A 24,758-nucleotide genomic window follows, 5' to 3' on the forward strand; every position below is an offset into this window, starting at 1 on the left:
TATCTTTCTTAATCCAGTTACACTGATAAAGGCATGGGTGCATTTTTTTTTTAAGGAAGAGATTCAAAACACAATGGAAAAAGAATTGGTAGCTCAACAACGCTAATCTGATAATGCATGAACATGCAAAATGACCGGCATCTTTATACTGTAATGATGTGAACAACTGGGCATCCTCTCAAAAAGATAATGGAAGAAGCTTTAGACCAACTCATACGAGATGATCAGATGATTGTGGGGCTGAGCAGGAAGAACTGAGAGGCAGGAGATGGGAAGAGAGAAAACTGAAGCATCCTGCAGAGATCTGATAATTTTAGTACCCAATTTCACTCTGGGAGGCAAAATTACTGAACATATAAACTAATGCAGAGGACAGGCCTCTTCATTCAGTATACCAAAAGCCAATTTTTAGCACAACAACACTGCATCAAAGCAAACAGCAAGATCACAATCATAAAATTATAATAAGAGTGGAATTGATTTTGTGTCACTCTTCCCCTATGGTTTCATTATGGCCTTTGACGAAAGAATGGATTAATTTAGTGCCATTTCCTTTTTAGCAGCTGAAATGTTTCTCTCTCCTCCTCTTTTTGTCAAGAGAATTAACTGTCAGGAGTGGACATTTTTTTTGTTCTTCTTATGTATACCTCAAGCACTGCTGAAGCTATGGAATTTACTTTCGGTGTGCAAGGCCCTCAATCCGTGTTTTTCTTCCCATTCAGTCAGGATGTGCTGTAAAAATGGCCAGAAGCAGAAGCCATATAGCTATATGGACCATAATATGGCTATGCTGACCAGAGAATAGTTGAGATCCCAGCGGCAGCCACTGATGGCATCACAAAGTCTGCTTTCCTTGGTGTCCTTTTCATTTGCCGTTGTATTCCTCATTCCAAGGAATCATGTTTCAGGTCAGGCAAATTCTTTTCTCTGGACAGTCACTCATGGGCTAATGCTGTCCTTACAGCACTCTATGCTGAAATTAAGACTTGCATTACTACTGGTTTGTTGAAATTTGGGGGGGGGGGGAACCAATAGGAGAAGTGAAACCATGCTAGTGGATAAAGGAATCCTATTTATGTAGTGCTTTTCAAAAGGAAGAGAGCTGGCTTTTCTCTATAGCACCCAACAGACCTGTCCAATAGCTGGAATTCAACAGGCTTAAACTTTATAAATGGGAAATGACATTTAATGCTGGCTATTAAGATCCATGTGGAGGGATGATTAGAACATTTCCTGTTTGGTTTCCCAGGGATGCCTGCATGGACAGCCAGCTGAGACACCCCCACAACACAACCCAGTTCGTTCTTAAAATATTTCTGATAAATCAAACTAATTTCTTATGTTGGGAGAGGTACACATGAGGTATATTTGTTGGAGATTCATTCCCTGTGATTGCAGTCATGAGATTGTTGTCTATCACATGATGGTGTATGTTTTCATTCCACATTGTGGGAACTGATGGAGACAGGATGTATTATGTTACTGTGTTCCGTGAAGTGGGACTATTGTCCTTTGTTCTTTCTCTCTTTGCTGTCTGATGAGAAAGAGGCAGGAGCTAAGTCAGAATGCTCCGAGTGTATTATATGTGAATAAAGTAGATTAGCCAAAATGCTGTGCTATTGGTTCTGTTACGCAAACTGCGAAGACTCTGCGGATCCCAAAGTGTGCTGGTGTCTCCAAAGCATCAGTTGCTGTGATGTTTAGGCTGAAGAAAGATTTTGAAGCTCCCAAATGATCGACCAGGAGGGAGAGAACATGCCAGTTGGGCATGTGTCTCTACCAGGGTCCTACATGAGAGTAGGACGCTCCTAACATCCTATTGGAGCAGCTTGCAACACCTGCTTTCAATTCCTTCACAGGTTGCCACAGACAACAGGGCCACTTGTAGGATGCTCAGCCTTCTGGGTGTCATGTTATTCCCCATCCCAGCAGAGAGGTCCTATTCCTCACACTGCCAATGTTTTTTCCACATGCATACTGGCCCTTCTTCACAAAGGCATGGCGAATGAACAAAACAAGTAACTACAAGCCAAAATAAACAAACAAAGCCAAACAAGCTGAAATCAATAAATTATCACAGCACAATTAAAGCAGGCAAGCACTGCAGGCTGGGAGGGAAACAAACAATAGAGGAGGCTTCCCTGGTAAACATCCTCAGGTGCCTGCATGGAGATGGGACACTGCTTAACCTGCATCAGGTTGATAAGTTGAGGAGGGAGCATCCTTTTGGTCCTGGAGACCACTTCCAAATGCTGGAAAGGAATGGAGTAATCAGGTGCCCCTCGGCTCACCTTTGGACAACCAGGCAAAGAAAGGGCATGGAACAGTTAACTTACTGATTTGATGCCTGCAGCCAAGATGATGTCACTCACATGGGAGGCTGGGGAGAATTTCCAATTAGCCTCCCCAAGGATGGATTGAGTCTGCTATGGATCCTTGTTTGTTATAGTTACTTAAGATGTGGTTATTTGCCCAAATCCCGAACTCCTGTTTTCTTTCTTGGGTTGTAGGGATAGGGAAGAGGTTTGGGAAGGGGTGATCACTGTGACAAGCCCTGCCTCAGACTAATGCACATTCAACAGACTGTGTGAACAAAGAAACCCCCTACAAACTGCACACAATTAGAATTCCTGCAAAAAAACTGAGTTCCCTAGTGTATAGACAAGCCTTAGAGTTTGTATGCGCGTAGGGTCTGTTCATAAAGCTTGCACAATATGTATAAGTCAAAGGAAGGGTTGCAGTCCTGCTTCTACTACTCATTTCACATTCACTCGCCATGAATTGGTTGCCTGAAAAGGGCCATAGATATGGATCTCTGAAATAAAAACCTCAATGTCCTTTTATAAACTGTTGGAGCCACCCAGTCCTCTGAGTCTAGGACTTAGACACACATTTTTTCTGGATTCTAATATCCTTCTGATTTATTCAGCAATTGGGGTTGTTTTATTTCTCTCCTCTCTCATTTACTGGTAGGAAGTTATCCTGCTGTTATCAAATTGCAAATAAAGCCAGGATATTGGATAACACTCTGCAGAATCCATCAGATGTTACAATTCCAGAACAATGATTACAAATGCATCAAACAGACCCCAGGAGCAAAATTGGTTGTGCTCTCTAGTACCATACATTTTGGACACATTTAGAAGAACACAGTTTGAAGGGAATTGAGACATGAGACAACCTTATCCAGGCATTCACAAGCCAGGGAGATCACAAAAATTTATTCACTCCTTACATCTTTCACCATGGCAGGTGTTTGTAAGGCTGAGCCCCTTTGCTACCCTTCTTCCATTCTTATTTATGGGGCCAGATGGATACTTAGTAAGATGGGGGGGATCCTCCTCCTATCACTTCCTCCACTGTTATTTGGTGTTGCTTCTTCAAACCGGGGGGGGGGGGCAGAGGAAATCTAAGGCTGATGAAGCTGAGCTGCCCTGGCAATAATCAGAGCATGAGGGAGAGCAAGGGAAGAGGGTTGCTACTGCTTCAGTTCATCAAGCAAAGAGCTTGCCTGCTCTGCAAGGACTCAGGCTAAAATAAAAAGCACTGGTAATAGTGGCAATCAAATGGAGGCATGATTACACATAGAACACAAGGTCTCCCTAAATGTGCACCAACTGAGGTGTTGGCTATTGGGGGAGAAGAGAAATTCCTGTCCAACATCCCACATAGCAGCTTCCTGAATATAGAGAAATACATTACTAGCTCCTGAGCACAGAAAAGAGTTAAGCCATTCTTACATGCCAACTCTTGCACAAAACTTAACACAAGACATTCCTCTTCCCTGATAAATGAATCTTTTAGGCTGGCAACTAGATCACTTTGTTAGAATACTTACAATCTCTGTTTCCTAAACAAGCAATTGCAATCCTCTGGATAGCATAAACTTCCTCAAAACACATAGCTGTGTGGCAAGATACCAAGAGTGCTCACTGCTTCTGCACAAGGCTTGCATGGGTGAATGGACCATCAATCAATTAATAACCACTGAAATAATGTCTCTATCACCCATGACACATTAAGTTCCATCACATCAAATGCTGACTAATCAAGTGATGAAAAAACAAATGATGAACATGCCTGTGTAAACCTGAGAACAGACTTAATGGAAAGAAGAGTGTTTCTGCAGAGGGCAGGCTAAAAGCCCCTTCTGGCATCACCCCACAAGAAGCTTGAGAGCTGCTGTTTCATGAATAACTTACTGTAGCTAATGACAGGAGCCAAAAACCACATGGGGGAAATCCTTTAAATCCTTTCAATGCAAGTTTTGTGTTTCCTGAAAACAGTGGCGAAGTTGGCTTGGGAAAGAGCTGTGGTATGATCCCATGTCACTCAGCAACTCGAGCGGCCCACCTATGAGGCAAGGTGAAGCAACAGGATCCACAGGGGAAGCAAATCCAGCCCATTGTTGCTGCTGCTGCTGCTGCCACCCCCATAGTGGCAGTGATGGCTGTGGCATGCTCCTTGAAGACTGGATCTGCCTCTTCCTTGGCAAACCCCCATGCTGCCTCTACAGCAGCCTCTTGGTGAATAGCAGACACTGCTGGTTTCCTCCCACCTTTGTTTCCAATGTACATCATTCTTCCTCTCTTGTCCTGAATGGAGATCTTCACTCATTTCCTTCTTCCCCAATGGAGGCAGGGGAACATTTGGAATTGGAATTGGAATAATTTATTGGCCAAGTACCAAACATACTTGGAATTTTGCTTCAACTACATTGCAATGTAAACATAAACGTAAATTTTGTGATTCATCTAAGGTGCCAAAATGTATTGGGCTGGCCCTGTAGTACAACAAACACGCTAAAGGGCCTTTTGTCTGTGTTGCTGTTGGGATACTGAGTACATGAGGGCCAGGTGTACAAACTAAAGCAATATTGTAGCCCTCAAATAAGATGCTAATGTTGGTTTTTCTTGATTTCTCATTTTTCCAATCTTAACTTCAATTCTCCTCACTTCTACATCAGTTTGAGGGGGGAAAGTACCGAATTCACAAAAATAGTATTTTAGTATGCATTTCTCCTAATATATGAAAAGTGGCTAATATATTTATTTTTTGCAAACAATTTTCCTGAATATTAAATATTCCATACATTACTCTCACCAATACATTTTTGTACACACATTCCCCTAATATACATATTTTTATGCACATATGTTGGCTGGAGAATTGCATCACAGTTTGGAGGAGAATTAATTTTGAAGGGCAAGTGTGTTTTGGTTCATTATTGAAGAGGAGGTGTGAATTAGATTAGGTCTGACCAAACTGAAATTCTCCCCCACACCTGTGCTCAGATAAAGGGGTTGGATCAGGAACTGCAGCAGCACTGAAGCCTGGTTCATGTGCATTGACCTCCTGGAAGCCTCAGCATTTTACATTATCATTTTGTCATGTGACTACAATATGTTAACGATCACCATTTTATTATTTTATAATGGTGAAAGTAACAAAAGAAATGCACTAGACAACTGACTCTGTTAGTAATGCCTTAACTATGTCCACATGGATGAACTCTATAAGGCAAGTTACATCAAGCTAAAAAAGCTTATTAGGAAAAGCACAAAATGTTCTTATGCAAGCCAAAGTTCCATTGTCAAGAAATCTCTCAGAGGCAAAATATCAAAAATCAGAGATAACAAACTTTCTAGAACAGTGCCAGGATTCTGAAGAATTGCTAACGATATCCAACATTTGCATTCCTTCCGGATAAATACAAAATATTCTGATATGCCCACGAGGAATGTATTTGGCTCTCCTCTTTTGCAAGCTCGTTGCAGTTCAAGGCAGAACACTCTATGGGGGAGTAGCTTTTTCATTACCATGTACTTCTATTTTATAGTGTGTGTGAAGCAGAACAGTGAAACCTGCTCTGTGAATTAATACTTTAACCCACACACTTCAAGTTTCCCTCCATTTGCCTTGCTATGAAACTTTAAGGACCAGAGGCTGGTTTTAGTTTAAAACAAAACAAAACAAAACACCTCAAGTGATTACTGCGTTTTGCAGACATAATGGTTACACTAATCTACACAACACACATAAGGTTCCTGAACCTATGAGAAGTATTGGAATATACAGGCACTGACAGTAAGTCCGCTGCAATGGGCTCTGCTACAGAGTTCTCAATAGGGAGTTCCTCATAGGGAAATCCGTAGCACAGCCAATCCCTGCCCAAAGTGGTTTTGCTGCAAACACCAATCTGCTAACTTGGATCAGCGCTTACAGCAAGTCCCCAAATGGGTTTGAAGTAAGTACAAATACTCCTTTGCACCATTGGGCAATGCAAAGCACCTTCCTTTGCAGGTTGGGCTTGAGCTGCACCCACAATGGGGGGGAAATACTTTGGTCACCTGATGTTATTGTGACACATGGGTGGCCTTGCCCACTTGCCAAAATGACCTTCAGGACTGGCCCACTGGCTGGAAAAGATTCCCCTCTCCTGGTGTAGATGATACTGAACTATGTGAATCAGTGGCCTGACCGAGTAAGGCAGCTTCTCCTGTGGGACAACCCCTCAAAGTGTCCCTATTTTCCAGGGACAGCCCCAGATTTACAGAAGCCATCCCGGTTTCTGATTGAACCTGGAATGTCTCGCTTTTACTTAGGACCTCCTTGTTTTCACTGCAGAAATGTTGGAGGGTATGGAATAGGGTGCCCCCATTTTCACTGGAGAAATGTTGGAGGGTACGCAAGTCCGCTCATCCTTCTTGGTGGGTGGTGTTGCAGCCATGCCCTGAACTTCACCAGTGGTCCGGCAAATAGCAGGCCAGATTGCCCGGCTGCTGGCTATTGGCCAGTCCCAACAGCCCTTCAAATTCATATTCTGACTGCTGCTTTTGCTCAACCCAAAAGAGAATAAGCCAATTTAAAAAGCTGGAAAAGGCAGAACCTAGTTTGTTTATATATTTATTAGCGGTAAACATTATCTCTTGGTGAGAACAATAATTTTATTGATGGAACGAACTGAATGATTTTACTTAAACAAAAGAAAAGCATAAATAAGCTTTTAAAAACATATATTGTTCAATAACCTGCAGTGTGATTTTAGTATCTCCTCAAGTATATATTATCTCCATCCTGATAGGTTTTTCTTTAACAGCACAGATGAGGATGGCATGGGGCATGGGAAATGAAAAGTAACCTCAGCGAAGTGAAATTAGCCTGGGTTAAATAAGTAATAATTGCAAATACATATGTGCTCATCAGAATTTGTAATAAATGTATTCAGCAGAAGTAGAACAGGAACAAAGCAGATCATATTTCAAGGGAGAGAGAATTAGAGAATAAAGAAGAGGACAGCTGGGGAGCAATACAATGATTTTTTATTTTTTATTTTACTATAGGACAAAGCCTTCAGGCAGTATATCAATGAAGGCAGCAGTTAGGGTTTTACAGAATGGAAATAAAATCTGTAAAATATATTCAACATTGCTCAGATATATTTTCAAGAAGACTATTAACGGCATGCCTTCTAGCAGGAGCCGCACAGCCATGATTTAGGCAACCTTAGGACTGATGAGACAAGCCTGGAAGGCACAAGGGGGGAAGACAGAAAGCAACTGACAGGTTGTATGTCTCAATGAGGAAATTCCTCAAAGCTCATAGACATTTCACTGAGCTCAACATCTGAGAGCTTTTTTTGCCACAGTAAATATAGTAGTACTGCCCTACATCACCACCAGAGGGTGGTTACATCCCAACATAGATCAGGTGGCAAAAGCGCCAGTGTGGTCCCACCTCAGCATCAGAAGAACAGCTTGCTTGGCTCCATAATTCATTAGGGAGAGAGTTCAGGGAACGGCAAACTCCCATAGGTGACAGGTGGTTAGCCACCATGCCAGTAGGCGAAACCTGAGGGAGTCAGGCCCTGGGAGCATAAAGGAGTTCAGTCCAGACTCCTGAAAAACCTGCTGCCAACTGCCCATGATTTTTGTAAATCTGGACTGAGCTCTGTTTGTATGTTGTCAGACCAGAATTCTCCTAATCCACCCAGTCCACCTATGGATTCAGAGGCGTCAGGGCTGGAAGGGAGTATGTGCACATGAGGCTGATCCCTCTAAGGACACCATAATCCACACCCAGCAACATGACCTCTGGAGACTTTAGAGGCAGGTTCCACCGGGACTATATGGAGAAGGAGCACAGCAGACATGGACGTGAAGAGAGCAAGGAGAGCATGAGGAGGACTTTACTAAGGAGGAGGAAAGAAGTGTAGACAGAGGGAAAAGAAGGAGGTTGCCCTAGCAAGGGCAGATGAACTGGGAGGGAAAGAGAACCAAGGAAGAAAGAAGGAAGGGTCAGCCAAGACAAGAGAAAAGGGCAGGAGGAAGGATATAACATAAGGAAACTATATTTACGTACATTAGAAAGAGATTGTATAATGAAACAGAGCACACAATGTTTTGAGCCAAGGGCCCTATCTCAATGTTTCTGAATGTAAGAGACAACTTGGAATCCTGAGGATCCTTAGGACCTAAGTCATACTCAGAGTAGACCCATGCAAATTAATGAACCTCAGTTAGCCCTGCCTATTAATTTCAGTGGGTTAACTCTGACGAAAACCTAGTTGGATACAACCCATAGGCAGGACAACTATGACACTTTTACAGGCAAAGATATCTGAGGGCTGGTTTTAGCACAACATTAGATGATATGGCATGGCTCTAGCAGCTGCACATGTTGAAGCTGTAAAGTAACGATTGGAGCAACTACAGGAATAGTGTGATGTGTGAATGCCCCCTTCAGGGCACAACAAGCCAGCATGTTAGTGCTTCAGAAGGGGAGTACTAGCACAATGGCACAAAACAGAGCACCATTCCAAAATGCAAGCCACATAAGTCTTTCCCCTTTGTTCGAATGGGGCGACTCTCCTTTCTCCACTGTTTAATGTTTATCTGCTGTCAGCTTCTGCTCACTGAGTTGTTTCATTTGTCAGTATGCCGAATAAGAATGCTACTACTATATATTTATCTAAGGCAGACCAGCTTCATTAATATGAGTGTATTATGAATTTTTTGAATTCAACACAAAAAGTGTTGACACATATTTGAAAGATGCCAGCACAAAGGAACCAACCTGAGTACAATTATATCTGAAGAGATTCATATGACTCCAACTTGCAGAGGTTATGGTGCAAGACAGTCTCTCATAGCAACTGAGCACCCATCCCTGTGAAAATCGAATCCTCCCATTTGTCACCTAACTAGAAATGATAAGAAGCAATTCCCTAAGCAACAGAACAGTTGAAGACCACCTGGAGTTGCTACTGAATCTGAGAGCAGGACAAAGCTTCCAGGAAAATAGTCAAAAATAAAATAAAAGGAAATGTACCTCTCACTGTGAAAGTGAAGAACATTACCTACAAACTCGAAATATTAAATGTCTAGAGATAGATGAGGGAAGTAAGATTGCTTCTACAACACCTGCTATAGCTAGGTGTTACACACAAATACAATGAAGACTAGCCTTGCCCACTAGTTTACAAACAAAAGTCTAAAACAGACACAGTGTTAAGCTTACTTAAGCTCACTGAAATCAACAGCCATAAGTGTGCCTAACTTTGTGTTGGAATTAGGTCTAAATCATGGGATGCAAGTAGGGATGCTTGCCAAATTAGCTTTCCATATTCCAATATTAATTGACCTAATCCCCACCTTCCTTGGAACCAATGGGGAGGAATTACCCCACAAAAGGGGTACAGAGGAAGAACAAGATACACCCACCCCTCCATCTCTTGCCCCAGGTAGTGCAAGCCAGTAGGACTTCATAAGTCATGGATGATCCCCCACTAGTCACCTACTTTGGACTGCACTGTCAAATAAGATAAAAACAACAGATCTATAAATAAAAGTTTTTAAAGATACCAGCATAAGAACTACAGATCAACAAATTTTAAAGGGTCTATGAAAATATAAAAATGTTCACCTGGTACTGTATAGATATTAAACTGGTGAGCCCCTTGGAAGAGGATTCCAAACCTAGGGTACCACAATTGAAAAGGTCCTCCCCCTGGTAGCCTCTAGGATGAAACCAGAGAAGGGTGTCTGATGAGGATCTCAAAGACAAGACAGGCACATAGGATGGGGACAGGTGATCTAGGTCCCCTTGCCCCAAACCATGAAGGGCTTTAAACATCAGGTCCAGACTTTGAACTGAGCCCAGGTATGTTCTGAATTGCATGTTTAAGTGCAAATTCTCATGCAGGAAAAAGCCTGATGGTTAGTACGGAACTGGGATGGAACTCACACATGTGAATGTGGCACAGGCTGATTCACCCATCGCTAGACACAAGAGGGAAGGAGAAGGAGAGGAGATGCAGAGAAGAAAAGGAAAATCCACTTGGACGCCACAAGAAAGAAGTGGGTACTGTGAAAGCATGCCCGCTCATGGGCTCACCTCCTCTTTTATAAACCAATACTTATGCATTTGGAATAAATAACCATTATTTAAAACATTCTTGATTATATTTATCCTTAAAAATATGAACTGCATTCTTCTGAGGGTTCCTTCCACTCCGAGAAATATGAGATTTTTAAAAACTTCTTGAAGTTTATTGTGCTTATGATTAATGTTTGTTATTGTTCACATTCATTGTAGTTGTTGTTATTCCATGCACTGCTTTTTTATTCAATGAGAGCTTTTTGATGTCATTGTAGCTTTCCCCTGTGTGTTTGGGTGGTTGTTGTTTCCTCCCTCCCCCTGCCACTCATTCTGCCAGTCTGTTGTTTTTCTACAGTACAGGTACTGTCTCAACATGAGGTTGGCTTCAATAATAGAAAGCCAGGAAATAAGTATATGTGATTTTTAGAGGTCTTCAAAGGGGTAATGAAACACTGCAGATTTTGAACATTTTAAAAACAGGATGCTTTGGGTACATTGGTCCAGCTGAGGGCTATGATACAGTCTGAACATGCAACCTTAAACTACACACCTAGGCTCTGCATGCAGACATTAAGTGGAATGCTCCACCACCACACAACCATTGTAAAGTGTGGATATTACTATTGTATAAGAATTGAGACTGCTAGGTGCAGGTTGGATGAAAATGATAAATGCAGTCGGTTTAGGAGAAGTGGAGTGTAAAAACTGCCATGTAAGAAGCAGTGACAAGCAGTATCAGTCTGGATTCTGAACCTTTTATTATGTCAGCCTCAACATTGTGTTGCAATGACAATGACTTTTCAAAGAATATTAAGCTAGTGTATCTTAGCAGATTTCTACCAACATACCCTTAAGGTGTCTCATTCTACTTGAAAACATATCTAGACTAGACTAGATTGGAATTTTAAAAAAAAATGCTGGAAACTATATTCTAGAAGTAGCCCTGCTGTGCTCAAACATTAAAACAATATTATTAGTTGACCTCCAGTTGCTTTCAAACAAGATTTTGTTTTGTTTTGTTTTTGTTTAATAAAGGCAGAGTTTTATAGCTGACACCAGTCTTCCCTTCTTAGGTTTGATTTTGAGGACTGACCCAGCAATCCTAACCATACTTACTAAGGAGGGGTCTTTCAGCTGAATAAACATAGATACAATTACATTGGGAAAGCAGGTTCTCCTTCATGGAGAGCCTGGGTTGCGGTGGGGGTTAACAGGACACCCTCCCTTCTGCTGGGTGGGATTGACTAGATGACCAGGGTTGCAATTAGTGGATTCGTGTCATGGGGTAGATTTGGATGTTGCAATTTGGGGACAGCCCATTGGTTTTATATTCCTTGCTCGCAGCCTTGGCTTTCTCTTTCTCTTTGCTACGAGCTTCGGGTCACCCACCCACCCTCCCTTTAATTAGGCTGTTGCATTTGACCTTGCTGTGCCTGTCATGGGGTCGTCTGCTTTTGGGGCAGGGGCCTGGTAGGAATTTTTTCATTTGGCTGATTGGCTGGTGCCACTTGGTTTTCGCCTACTGCATAGCAATTCATCACAACTTGTAAGGTTGCGGTTAGGCATTGGTTCATAAATTGGTTGGTGGAGGGATCACGATTGGTTGTGCCAGTCCCTCCAATGCTGTTGGTTGGTGGAGGGGCCAGAATTGGTTGTTGGTTGTGCTGGCCCCTCCAATGCTGCTGCTGCAAGGGTGAATTCCGTTAAAGGAATCCAGGGGCTTGACATGCTTTAGTCCGTACCCCAACAAGGGGCTAGGAGCTGGAAGCATTTGGCGGAGAGGCAAAGGACCAGCCTTCCGGCTCCATTCTCTCCCCAAAATGCTTTCCCTGCACTGACTTCAGGAAGCAGGGAAGTCAGTTAGTTCTGTCTTAGAGACAGATGTATGTATGTGTACCGGTATGTATGGAACCAATGCCTAAGCAACCACTCACATTTTTTGTATTTAAATAAAGTTGTGGCAAAAATTATGCCAAAAACCTTAAACTTAATTTATGTGTGAAGTGTGATTTATTGGGGTGTGTCCTGGGGACCTCGACACGCAATAAATGTTCTGGTTTAAGACGAGTCTCTTTAAGGATTGCCTGTCTCCACATATGTGCACCCACAAGGTTAACATCTTCTGTAGGTGTCCATAATGTGTTAGTTAAGGCAGGTGACAACCAGGATCTCCTTAGCAGTGATTTGCCAATTATGAAATGATTTCTCAAGATCTACTTTTGTTGCCCTTTCAGCACTAGGCAAAGGCCTTTTTGTTTCCCTTGGTCCTTCAGCCTGTTTTCATTTGGCTGTTAAGATATTACTTTCTTTTTAGTCTTCAGTTTTGAGTATTCTGGTTCATTTCACCAATATGTTTTCATATTTTCAAAGGAACATAAGAGAAACCTGCTGGAACAAGTCAGTGGCCCATCTAGTCCAGTATCCTGTTCTAGAGAGCCCAACCAGCTGCTGATGGGAAGCACATGAGTAGGACCTGAGCAAACAGCACTCTTTCCTTTTATGTAAACCACCCTGGAAATTTCTACTGCACTGTGTATCATTAGACCTTATGGCAATACCTGTCTGGCTGTCATAAGGCTGATCCAGATTCTATATTGTTTGTTTGTTTAATAAAATGTATACACCTCAAAGTGGTTTACAAAAGCTAATTCTATGGATTTTAAAACAGTAAAGCATGTAAGAAATAGACCTTGCCTTCTGTTTGGCCATCTTTGGGCTATTATACATGATTTTGATATTTTCTTTCTTAGGCGAATGCTCACATTGTGTTGTGCATTCTACATTTATGTGTGTAATTAAACTGATGGTATTTGCTCTGGTTTGATTCTGCTGAGTTCTGTCAAAATACTGCCACCTGCTTGGTCAAACTACAGTGGAACCTCGGTTTATGAACACCTCGGTTTATGAATTTTCGGTTTATGAACGCCGCGGACCCATCTGGAACGGATTAATTCATTTTCCATTACTTTCAATGGGAAAGTTTGCTTCAGTTTATGAACGCTTCAGTTTATGAACAGACTTCCGGAACCAATTACACCCATGCTTCAGTTTATGAACGCTTCAGTTTAAGTACTCCGTGGACTCGTCTGGAACGGATTAATCCACTTTCCATTACTTTCAATGGGAAAGTTTGCTTCAGTTTATGAACGCTTACTCCGCGGACCATCTGGAACGGATTAATTCACTTTCCATTACTTTCAATGGGAAAGTTCACTTCAGTTTATGAACGCTTCAGTTTATGAACAGACTTCCGGAACCAATTGTGTTCATAAACCGAGGTACCACTGTACTAATAATGTTTTTGCCACAGAGACTGGAAAGTTGATAGGAATATCTCTCCATCTGGAAAAGCAACAGGCAGATTATTGTGTTCGAAGAAGAAGAAGAAGAAGAAGAAGAAGAAGAAGAAGAAGAAGAAGAAGAGGAGTAGTTTGGATTTGATATCCTGCTTTATCACTGTTGGCATTTCACCCCTCCCATTGAAAGAATCGCCTGATCTTTTGTTTTGCTTTCATGTTATGAGAAAGGAGGGGGCGGAAGCTGCTCTTTGGTTCTTCCGTCTCTGGTACTGAAAAGTTTTCGCTCTTATCTATGTAGCGATGAGATGGCTGCATGGGAACTGCTCTTCTCATGCAGGTCTGTAGTGTTTTGTAGTGACTGTTAGAAATAAATTAGGTATGCTTCAAAAAACCTCCACTGCTTCGCTTCCGTTACTCTGCTGCGTTTGACGTGCTCACAGTGAGGAGATGTGAGTCCATTGCACCAGGATCTGTTCTCTGGGAATGCTGTGTCTACGTTCCTGTGATCGGAAGGTCGGTGAAGGTGCTCCAGTCGCCTAGCCCATGCACGCGCTTAAGACGTGGGCCGAACAGGGCGTACTGACAATCACTACCCGAAGGAGTCTCAAAGCGGCTAACATTCTCATTTCCCTTCCTCCTCCACAACAAACACTCTGTGAGGTGAGTGGGGCTGAGAGACTTCAAAGACTAGCCCAAGGTCACCCAGCAGCTGCATGTGGAGGAGTGGAGACGCGAACCCGGTTCACCAGATTACGAGTCTACCACTCTTAAGCACTACACCACACTGGTAGAGACAATTTTATAGTCACAAATGCAGCATGGTTTAATTCAGTATTCTTAGTACAGAAGACATTTGGTAGGTTTCGAATATATGGAAGGACAAACAATATGTCTTGATTATCGCTTCCAACCTTAAGGTCTTCAAAGCCATTAAAATGTTAACAGTGTTGCTGAAGCACAATTGGGAAACATGACATTTGGAGATCAACAAGAAGATGCACACCTATTTGCAAACAGAGAATGTAACAGCCAGTGACCCATTTTGCTTAGCATCATGTTCTCACAATGGACAACCAGTTGCCTATGGGAAGCACACAAGCAGAACCTGAGTCCAACAGCACTTCTCCCTCCTGTGGTTTCTAGCAGCTGGTATTCAGAAGCATACTGACTCTGACAGTGGCGGTAAGTGTCAAGTTTGACACCTTTAAAAGAAAAAGAAAAAGAGTCTGTGAGGGGAATTGACCCTGTAAAAGTCCTCTGTGTTACTTGCCCAAGGGCAGCTTTAGGGCAAAGCAGCATTTTACATAATTTAAAATAAGAATTCAGAAAGCTGTTAAAAAATAAACTCATGGAAATATTTTCTTCCTATGAACTTCACCACTGCACACACTTTAAGTGTGAATAAAGAGCAACAGCTAGAGATAATGGATCTATTCAAAACCCATCATCTGAAGTTTAAAGAGATACTGTTTTCTGTAAATATATTACCTGGAATATCAATTATTGAATTTTTAAACAGCACCTGCAGCTTGGAATTACACACACACACACACACACACACACACACACACACACACACTGTTTGGCCTAACCCTTTTGTCTTTCCTTCTCCCAAGCAACAGTTTTTCAGGGGGATTATAATGTTGGTTGCCCTCTTTTTATCTCCCACTATTACTCTTCGTTTCCCTCCTGCCCTACTAGAACTGTGATCACAAAGCTTAGAGAATATTGTTCACGTACCAGTTCCAACTTGAATGTAGAAAGCAACAACTTTTTTTTTTTACAAGGCACTTGTCTTCGTGAGATTTATGGTACTATTGTGTACCACCGAAAATCTCGCCTCCATATTGGGCTTACACTGCGAAAAGTGCTCATAAAAATGCATTCACATTTTAAGATGAACTTGCTATGAAGGCTGATTCACACCTCTTTTCTATTTGTTCCCTATGAATAGTCTAGCAAGCATATTTACTAGCAGGAATATTTGCTGAGACAGTAAATTTAAAATATATTTGGCTCGGCAGTTGAATTGATGATCCCCAGTATTTACAGTGATCAGAAGACTTAATGCCCTTCATTCAGTTAACAGGGACTCTTCTGCCTGAGGCAGATGTTTTACTTATGCATTGTCCCATTACATAAGTGGGGGCACTTTGAGTAGGCACACACCATACATTAATGTGTAGCAGGTAGTCCCTACCTCTTGGCATTTGCACGCACAGTGTGAACGTCTGCATGGGAAGCCTTTACATACACACCTTGCATAATGAGTGGGTAAATGCCTGTGTAGAGCTTCTGTCAAGATCACTTCCTATATTATGGCAACAATATAGTGTATGGGTGCTGATACAGTGGCAGTTCTACACAGGATCAAGGAAAAAAATGGGAAGGCACAAAACACGGGGGGCAGGGATGATGGAATGACAACTCTGGGTGCCCAAGGGAACTTTTTATTTAACGACCCCAGCATGTTTCGAACTGAATTCCTCCTCAGGGGCTCTGTTGCACAACCAGTTTTAGTTGAAGTCTCTTCACACTGTTGCAAAACAATTCCGATAGAATTGGACTTGCGAAAACAAACAGAGAATTCTCTTGTGTACCCAGAAGACTTCCCCCAAAGAAGCCTGGGAACAGTATTTCCCCCCTCACAAAGCTACAATTTTCATCACCTTTAATGAATTATAGCTCCCTTGTTGTGTGCTTTAAATGTATGGTGTGGGCAGCCCACTAGTGAACTCCAGGGGAAAGAACTCTGTAGGAATCTCCTGGAACATCAAATGTGGCTCACAGCAGTGGGATAATGGGCCACAGAAATACCTCAGTTGCCTTTTCCAGACCGTCACTTGAGGTTCAGTCATAAAATAAAGACAACTTATTTCCATTAATATTTCAATATCTCTTTATATTTGAGCCTTTAGCACCAGCACCACTGTAATTTCAAGTTTGCAAATCTTTATTATTAAGTTTGCAAATGTTTTCTAAAATTTCACTAAAATTTAGTCTTATTCCTGAAATGCTCCACATGTGTCTTCTAAACTTATTTTATCTGCTTGGCATGGTATCCAAATAGTTGATTGCCAACAACCCCATTAAAGCCAGTGTGGGTGCAGATGCATGTGCTATGTCCTTCCTTCCTTCCTTCCTTCCTTCCTTCCTTCCTTCCTTCCTTCCTTCCTTCCTTCCTTCCTTCCTTCCTCTTTCTTTCTTTCTTTCTTTCTTTCTTTCTTTCTTTCTTCTTCTTCTCTCTCTCTCTCTCTCTCACACACACACAAACACACACACAATCAAACACATACACCATAACCAGGTTCAGATCAGGGCCAGCTCTAAGGCAAGGCTGGGTGGCGCAGGGCGCCAGGGGCGCCAGGGGGCGCCGCGCAACTGTGCCCGCCCGCCAGCCGCGCTGCGCCAGCCGCACTGGGAAACGGGGCGGGGGGTGCCAGAGGGATCTTTGAACCACGGCGCTAGGGCGCCAGATACGCTTAAGATGGCCCTGGTTCAGATTCTAACATATTTACCATTAGCCATGACAGTGATGATTAATGGGGAGAAACAGCTTCATTTTCCAATAAAAGATTATGCTAGGTTTACTAGGAGTTAGAAAATTCCAGTTTTGATTTGTTAAGTGGAAAAGACTGATAGCAAAGCCACAGGCTTAGAATTGATCCAGGACTGTTCTGAGCTATTAAATAATATATACCAATATTCAGAAGCCCAGTCTATTTTCAAGGAGGATTCTTTAAAAACAAAACAAAACAAAAAATGCAGGCAATGCTAGCCCCAATGTTTCCATTCATCATAATAAATATTCTGAAGGTTTTGAGAGACATTTTGCAAAGCACAGAGGGCAGTTATGTAGCGTATACTTCTGACACTTCTTGGCATAAAGGCAAATTGGCCTTCAGGGCCGTCTTAGGCACCTTTGGTGCCCTGGTGCCGTGGTGTGACGGATCCCTCCGCAGCCCCCCGCAGCCCTGTTTTCCAGTGCGACGGGCGGGCGGGCTCAGCGCGCAGCACGGCCGCTGAGGGCGCTGCTCTGCGGCGGGTGGGCGGGAACCCATTGAGTCAGATTCGGGGAGTGGCTTCCTGCGATTTCCACGCAAACAAAGTAGACGTGGGAATCACATGAGATGTCTTTGATCCTTACATTTCATTTCCCTCCTTGTTTGTGCTGATTTGAAAGCCCCCTCCCTTCCTGAGTCTGAGCTTCCTTCCCTAGCCTCTGGGTGGTTGCAGGGCTCTGCAGCAACTCTGAACCCCTGCTCCTCCTGGCTACTCTCCTCCCCCTCTTCCGCTTCCTCTGTCTCTGGGTGGTTCTAAGGCTTGCTGCCAAGGAGTGTGGTGGAGTCTCCTTCTTTGGAGGTCTTTAAGCGGAGGCTTGACAGCCATCTGTCAGGAATGCTTTGATTGTGTTTCCTGCTTCGCAGGGGGTTGAACTGGATGGCCCTTGTGGTCTCTTCCAACTATATGATTCTACCTTTAAAAAATGGCCAAACCCTCCCCCCCTTGGCAGTGTTCTTCCGTGGTGGCTCCACACAACTTGGGAAATGTAGCAGAGCGGCGTTTTGTTCAAAGAAAAAGAAAGAATTAAATTCCACTGAGCTAGCAGAAGATTTTGCAAGTGCCAAACTGTTTCTTGGGATCCTGACCACTGTTTTTTATTGTTATGCCTCCCCAGGTTAGCTCTTGGAACAAGGTTCAGCCCTGGCTCAAACTAAGCCTCTGTTTTCTCCAACATAATCGGCTGCCTACGGGAGCCTACACTTTTGGGAGGTAACTGTGCCATTATACCAGTTTCTATTCAAGTGGGTAAAGCTGTAGATTCTAAAGAGAGGATGAAAACTGAGCAGCAGGCTTCCAGCAAAGATGATGCCAAGACTATGAGCCTCAGCAGCATCTTATATGCAAACCAAGTACAAGAATCAGCAAAGAGTTCCAAATGGGATTCAGCTGCATGAACAACTTTTTCCTTCCTTGCTTATTGCTCCTGACCTTTGCTCCAAGCCAAACCACCGGCAGTAGAGGATGCACATGATTCTGCCTTCCAACAAGTAAAATGAAAATCCATTGCCATATCCCACTCTGCCATCTCCTGCTTTCACCCCAATTACCACACCACCCCGACACTTTCTGTTCTCAAAAACGCCCAGGCCTGATTACATTCCTGCATGTTAATAGACACAAGACAGATAAGTCTCTTCCTCCTCACATGCTTCATATTTTTGCTCTGTACAGCCAGGCCACAGCTAACAGAATTTAAGATGACCTTTCTGAATCAAGACTTAAAGGCATCATTATTAAGCATTATGTTTTGTGGCTGGCAGGACAATGCTGAGTTGCCTGACAGTTTAAGCTAGCTTAACAAATAATTAAATAATATGAAAGCACCTCTGTAAAACTCCCCCCCCCCCCCGGACACACATTATTTCTTCAGAAAGCCTCCACAAACTAAATAAAATAATGAGCCAGTTGTCGATGAAACAGAAGGAAAGTTTGCACTTTGTAAATTGGATGAAACAGACTGAAAGGCTTATGAGATTTTTCGGAAGCATATAGTCTTTTGCTGCTTAGGATCAAAGCACTTAGCAAAGTGGTCTAGTGTGACCTTCTAGTTAAGTGGAAAGAAGGCACAGATTGTTCATCCACTCATAGTATTATGCAGGATTGTTCACCAGTTTCATTTGGGTGAGGACTGTGAAGGTAATGCTTGCAGAAAGTGAAATATTACCTGAATCCACCCAATTATTGATGTGAATCTTCACTTCTCCCCCCTGCCGTTGCTTCCTCAATCTGCTGCTACTGTTTCAGCAGCATTAAAAACCTGGTTCTTTGTTTGTTTGTTTGTTTGTTGAATAGTCATATGGATGATGCCAGTCAGCCAGGGATCACAGAGTGAACAAGATGAAGCTTTCCTAAGATTTGCCTCATAATGAATATAACTCCCCATTATTTCTGATCTCCAGTACAGGCTCATCTTTACCCTCATCTCTCTTGAGTTATGCTGTGAAGAGTATCCATTGCTTCATCTACTTCTCCCTGTGAAACAAAACTGGTATTTATGTGCTGTGTCCACCTTAACACATCATTTCATGGGGGGAAATGTCACATAACATTACTCTTTTATTCTTGTAATACAGGAAGTTTTGTGTTTATGGGCAAAGAAGAGCTAAGTTTAAAGCAGGAGAATGGGTGGAAATCACTTCAGAAGAAGTGATGAGGTGATAAATGTTGTGGGTCATATTAGGGTGGGTATAAAACAAAAGAGACAAGACATAAAAAGAAAAGGTAGCTGGGATGATCCTGGGATGGAGAAGATTAGTGTTCAGCAAATCTCCTCCCATCTCCCTTCATAGGTTCAATTAAGAAATGTGCTCAGCAAACCAAGCCATTTCCCCCCAAAGTAAGAAAATAGCTCAATTATTCCTCACACAATTGGACTCCATCATCACGCACAAACCCTACAAGAGCCCCATCTTTCATCCATCGAATTGCCTTAACCTGGCAGTGGCAAGGCAGAAAGCCAGGTTAGGGGGGGGAGGGAGGTGCCCTTCTCCCCAACCCCATCCTCACTGAGACTTGGTTCACTGCTATGCTGGTAACCCAGGCAACAGGAGTCTGGGGAGAATGTAATCTTCCAAAGGCATCCTATTGACCTCAGGCACTCTCAGAGAATTATATTGCCCTGGACTCCCTGCACCTGCGTCACTGTTCCAGGTTCTGGGGAAGGCGGAGAAAGTAGAGAAATCTTCCTTCCACCTGCCAACTGTCACCAGAGCAGCAACCAGATAAGTGGGTAGGAAGGAATGGTTCTCTGGTTCAAATTGAAATCCAAGGCAGAGAACATTCTGAACCTAAATGAAGGTTGGAATACAATGCTCACTTCGTATTAAGGTGCACATTGCAACCAAGGTTCAGAGTTGTATGGGTCACAGAGCCACAGAATCATGATTTTCAGAGAGATCATTAGAGAGAAGGCATCGGAACAGCAATGCAAGGTGGAGCACAAAGCATAGAAGTAGGAAGAAGAAGAAGAAGTGTTTGGATTTGATATCCCGCTTTATCACTACCTGAAGGAGTCTCAAAGCGGCTAACATTCTCCTTTCCCTTCCTCCCCCACAACAAACACCCTGTGAGGTGAGTGGGGCTGAGAGACTTCAGAGAAGTGTGACTAGCCCAAGGTCACCCAGCAGCTGCATGTGGAGGAGCGGAGACGCGAACCCGGTTCCCCAGATTACGAGTACACCGCTCTTAACCACTACACCACACTGGCTCTCCCAGTAGGACCTACTGTAGCCTCTCAAGACTGCTTTTGATTTGAAAAAGTGGGAGAAAGATATACGTAACTGCATGAGCCTAAATTTATTGGATTTATTGGGTGTTCAAGAATGTGGATGGCCTCCCCTACCTCTGCAAAACTACTCCTTCATAGAATGGAGTGAACTATGAAAAACACCAGCCGCACTCTACCATTCACATTGCCACGAAGAGGGCGACTTCTGCTCCCTTCTGCAACAATTTAACCTATAGTAGTTTATTTTTCATAGCTTTTATGCTGCCAGTCCCCAAAAGCTACTTAATCTTAGACACACCTGTATAATTCATAGCGAGGGCTAATAGAGTTTTAGCAAATTGGATTCCATCCATCAAAAACTGTGACTCGCCATAAATAATGAATGCCTGAATGAAAAGGGACAAACCAAACTGTTTTCATGAAACTGGCAAAGCGGACACTTGTTCTTGATACTGCAATATCTCTGAATGACAATGTTGAAATCGGTGGGAAAATGTACGACCACAGCAGTTTCTACAATTTCTGCTGCTGATGCCACCCTAGTTATGGTGAACAGAATAGGCTCTATTGCTATGATCAGGCTAGCAATGAGTCAGTGATCAACAGAAAATTGAATAAAACAGTGGTATCACAGTCCTGTAAATGATTAATATTGCCTCTGAATGATTTTAGTAGTGATAGGTTTCCTTCCCCCATGGCTCAGCTCAAAATAAAGGATGAGTTTGTTTGTTTTTACCTTTCATGGAGAAAGTTTTGGTCTTTCTGAGTTTTCCCCCCAAGAAAGCTTAGAAAAAATAAACATTGTGGAGAGGAGGAATCACACTCCAGTCTTCTCTGCCAGAACTCCACCCTATCAAGCAAGGAAGACAGAATTGGCAGTCAAAAGGGCTCCCAGAAGTCATAGAATCATAGAATTATAGAGTTGGAACTGACCCCGTGTGTTGTCTAGTCCAACCCTCTGCAGTGCACTTTGTCACATTGAACTCTGTGCCTGTGTACACACCATACATTTAAAACACACAGCACATTTACGCCTTGCCAACGATCTAGGAAACTGTAGTTTATTAAGGGTGCTGGGAACTGTAGCTCTGTGAGGGGTAAACTACAGCTCCTAGAATTCTTGCGTGAGGGGAATGCACTTTGAATGTGCTTTAAGGACATGCTGTGTGTGTGTGCAGCCTTATTTCCATATATGTTTTTGATGGTGATTTTGGAAAATGATCCCTAAACCATGTTCCACAGCTTATTCAACATATGTTTTAACACACCTGTTCTCATACTTGCAGCTCTTGCCGAAAGTCGGTTTGGCAATGAACTCTTGGCTAGAAACTGATCCCCTGACCCTTGGCATAGAGGGATGTGTGTGAAAGATCCAAGGTCAGTCCAATTTAAAAAGCATCTTTGGTAGCAAGGCTGGGAATATCGCTTTGCCATCTCCACTGTTAGAGGCAGTGTGATTCTCAATGCCTGCTGCTGGGAACCACAGGAGGGGACAGTGCTGTTGCAGTTAGGTTACGCTTGTGGACTTTCCAGAAGCATCTGATTGGCTACTGCAGAAACAGGAAGCTGGATAAGATGTGCCACTGGGTTGACCCAGCAGGCTCTTCTTCTGTTCTTAACCTAGCTAGTGCCCCTCTCTCTTGTCTATCTCCACAAATGCTGTTATTGCATTGCTCTCATGTACCCACTAATATGCCTTTTCTTTTGCATGAGTGTCAGTAGGCCTTCCTTTGCCCTCAACCAGTTTTCCACCTGTTGCTATGGAAAGTATAAGAAAAACTCTCTCTGTCTCTTTCTCTGCTTCCCTTTGAAGCTGTTGTTTTGCATGGTGTGGCAAGCATCTATCCTATAACCACATTTCTGTACACTGGTTTTTACATACTGTGTTTCTCCAAAAATAAGACACCGTCAAGATACACCTCAGTGTTTCTTTTTTTGTATCAAAATGAGTTATCCTATACAATCACATGTTATTCAGCACCAAAGCTGTCCTGAGTCATGCACACTTGTAAGGACGTAAGACTCCTACCCAGCCTAGCATTTGGGGAGCATCTCATTAAAATCCCAGGCATTATGAGAGTTACAGATCTACTTCAGCAGATATCATTAATCCCAAAAGGTCTTCAGCAGAAGGACTTGGAAGTAGCTGGACTGCTCTCGTGGTCTGGCTAATGGGATATAATAGGAATGAGAGAGCCAAGATAAATTCTCCACTAAAAGAAAGTTTATTTTAAAGCACTTTCTTCAAACTTGTCTGTGCCTTTCCTCCCCAATGTTGAAAGCAATGAAAGGTACAAGGCTTTGGCTCTATTTTTATATTCCTTTTAAAGTAGCACAGAAAAATGTGGCTGTCACTGATTGAATGCTGTTGTTAAAATGAACTGCTGTAAATTGAAGAAAAAGCACAAGAGGATTTTTTAAAGACCCCAATTGTTCATTAAAGCACTTTAGTACACTCTGTTCTGATGGTCTGATCCATTTTTAATTAGCTGGGGTGCTAAGCATCCTTTGTCATGGTCTACTAAAATTGCAAGTCTGTACCACGGAAGTGACACCTGAATGTAGCTTGCACCTCTTTTGGTGTCACAACTGTGCTGGCAAACTCTATGCTAATTGCACCTCAGTGTCCCATAATGTTGCTTTCAACCGCCGACTTTCAGAAGTCTAGCTGTGGTGCCAACTTTGGGTAGAACTTGAATCCATGCTGACACTGTGCTGTCACACAGTGGTGTTTGATGTGTATTTTACAGATGTGGGAGGCGGTATAGAAATGTTTTAATAAATGGAATGGAATAAAATGAACCCATGGTCAGACAGACTCTACAAGAAGCAAGGAAGAACAGGTGCAAATGTGCTTCAGACCACGGCTTTTTTTTGTAAATAACATTTTATTGTCTTTTCAGCAGTGAGAGCATACAAAAATGAAAACAAGAACACAACAAAAGAGAAGAGCAAAACGGAAAAAGAGAGAAAGGGAGAAAACTGTAAAACAAGATTAAGCAACTTTCCCTGTTCCTAGCATGCACATTATAAAATTCAAAGTAAAGAAGTAAACATGAAGGAAAAGAAGCATGCAGAGAACATATGACAGTTGGGTGTAATTTAGCTTATGCTTTTTGAGCTTTCATTGTTGTTATCATAAATTACACTTTCATCCCACCATTCAACATGGTGTACATTTTGTTTTCCCATTTTATCTTGGGGACTTTAACTCAGGTCTCAGTGCTCCATATGCACACTTTATCAGCCAAATTGCAATGGGATCTTCCCTGTACAAGTTCCCCCTTGGAGACAAAAGTTGTACAAAAATGGTAGTGCAGTGTAATCACACCAAGACAGGCACCATTTTGAGGTACGCCTCAGCTGCTAAAATGGTATGTGTCCAAACGTAATTGGTTGTGAAGAACCAGAAAAACCATTTGCTTGAGAAAAGCTTCCTATCAAAGGGTTTTTGTTTGTTTGTTTTACTTAGACCCTTAAGACATGGGATATTGCTTGGCCATAGGAAGAGCAAAGCAAAGGAAAAATGTCCTTTCTAGAGAAGGAACATTATCCAAAGAGAGGCCTTCTTAAAAGCAACACTCTCCATGCAGTATGGCTTTTAAAGCAAAGAGCTCAACCATTCTGTGGGTGGTGGGAGGTCAGGGAATAAAAGTCCAAATTGACATGTGTAGGCTCTCAGCTTTCACGACTAAACACCCAGGATTGTAGCCAAGGTATGTCATCTTGAAATCACCTTGAAGCCCCGGCATAGTTCTGAACTGCCACATTTATGTCCCTAATGAATT

The 24,758-nt window shown here is 42.6% G+C and overlaps 1 protein-coding gene and 1 long non-coding RNA gene across 2 annotated transcripts in view; one reads left to right on the forward strand and one right to left on the reverse strand.

Moving 5' to 3' along the window:
* ALK (ALK receptor tyrosine kinase) overlaps positions 1–24,758 on the reverse strand; it is a 582,689-nt gene that overhangs the window by 475,989 nt on the left and 81,942 nt on the right. The window lies entirely within an intron of this gene.
* Positions 19,642–24,331, forward strand: LOC148686339 (uncharacterized). Its single transcript, XR_015949117.1, has 3 exons — positions 19,642–19,731; positions 22,257–22,347; positions 23,874–24,331. It is a non-coding gene; the product is annotated as an uncharacterized LOC148686339 (long non-coding RNA).

The sequence above is a fragment of the Zootoca vivipara genome, chromosome 3, assembly GCF_965207765.1.
Source record: "Zootoca vivipara chromosome 3, rZooViv2.hap1.1, whole genome shotgun sequence".
Classification (NCBI taxonomy): Eukaryota; Metazoa; Chordata; class Lepidosauria; order Squamata; family Lacertidae; genus Zootoca; species Zootoca vivipara.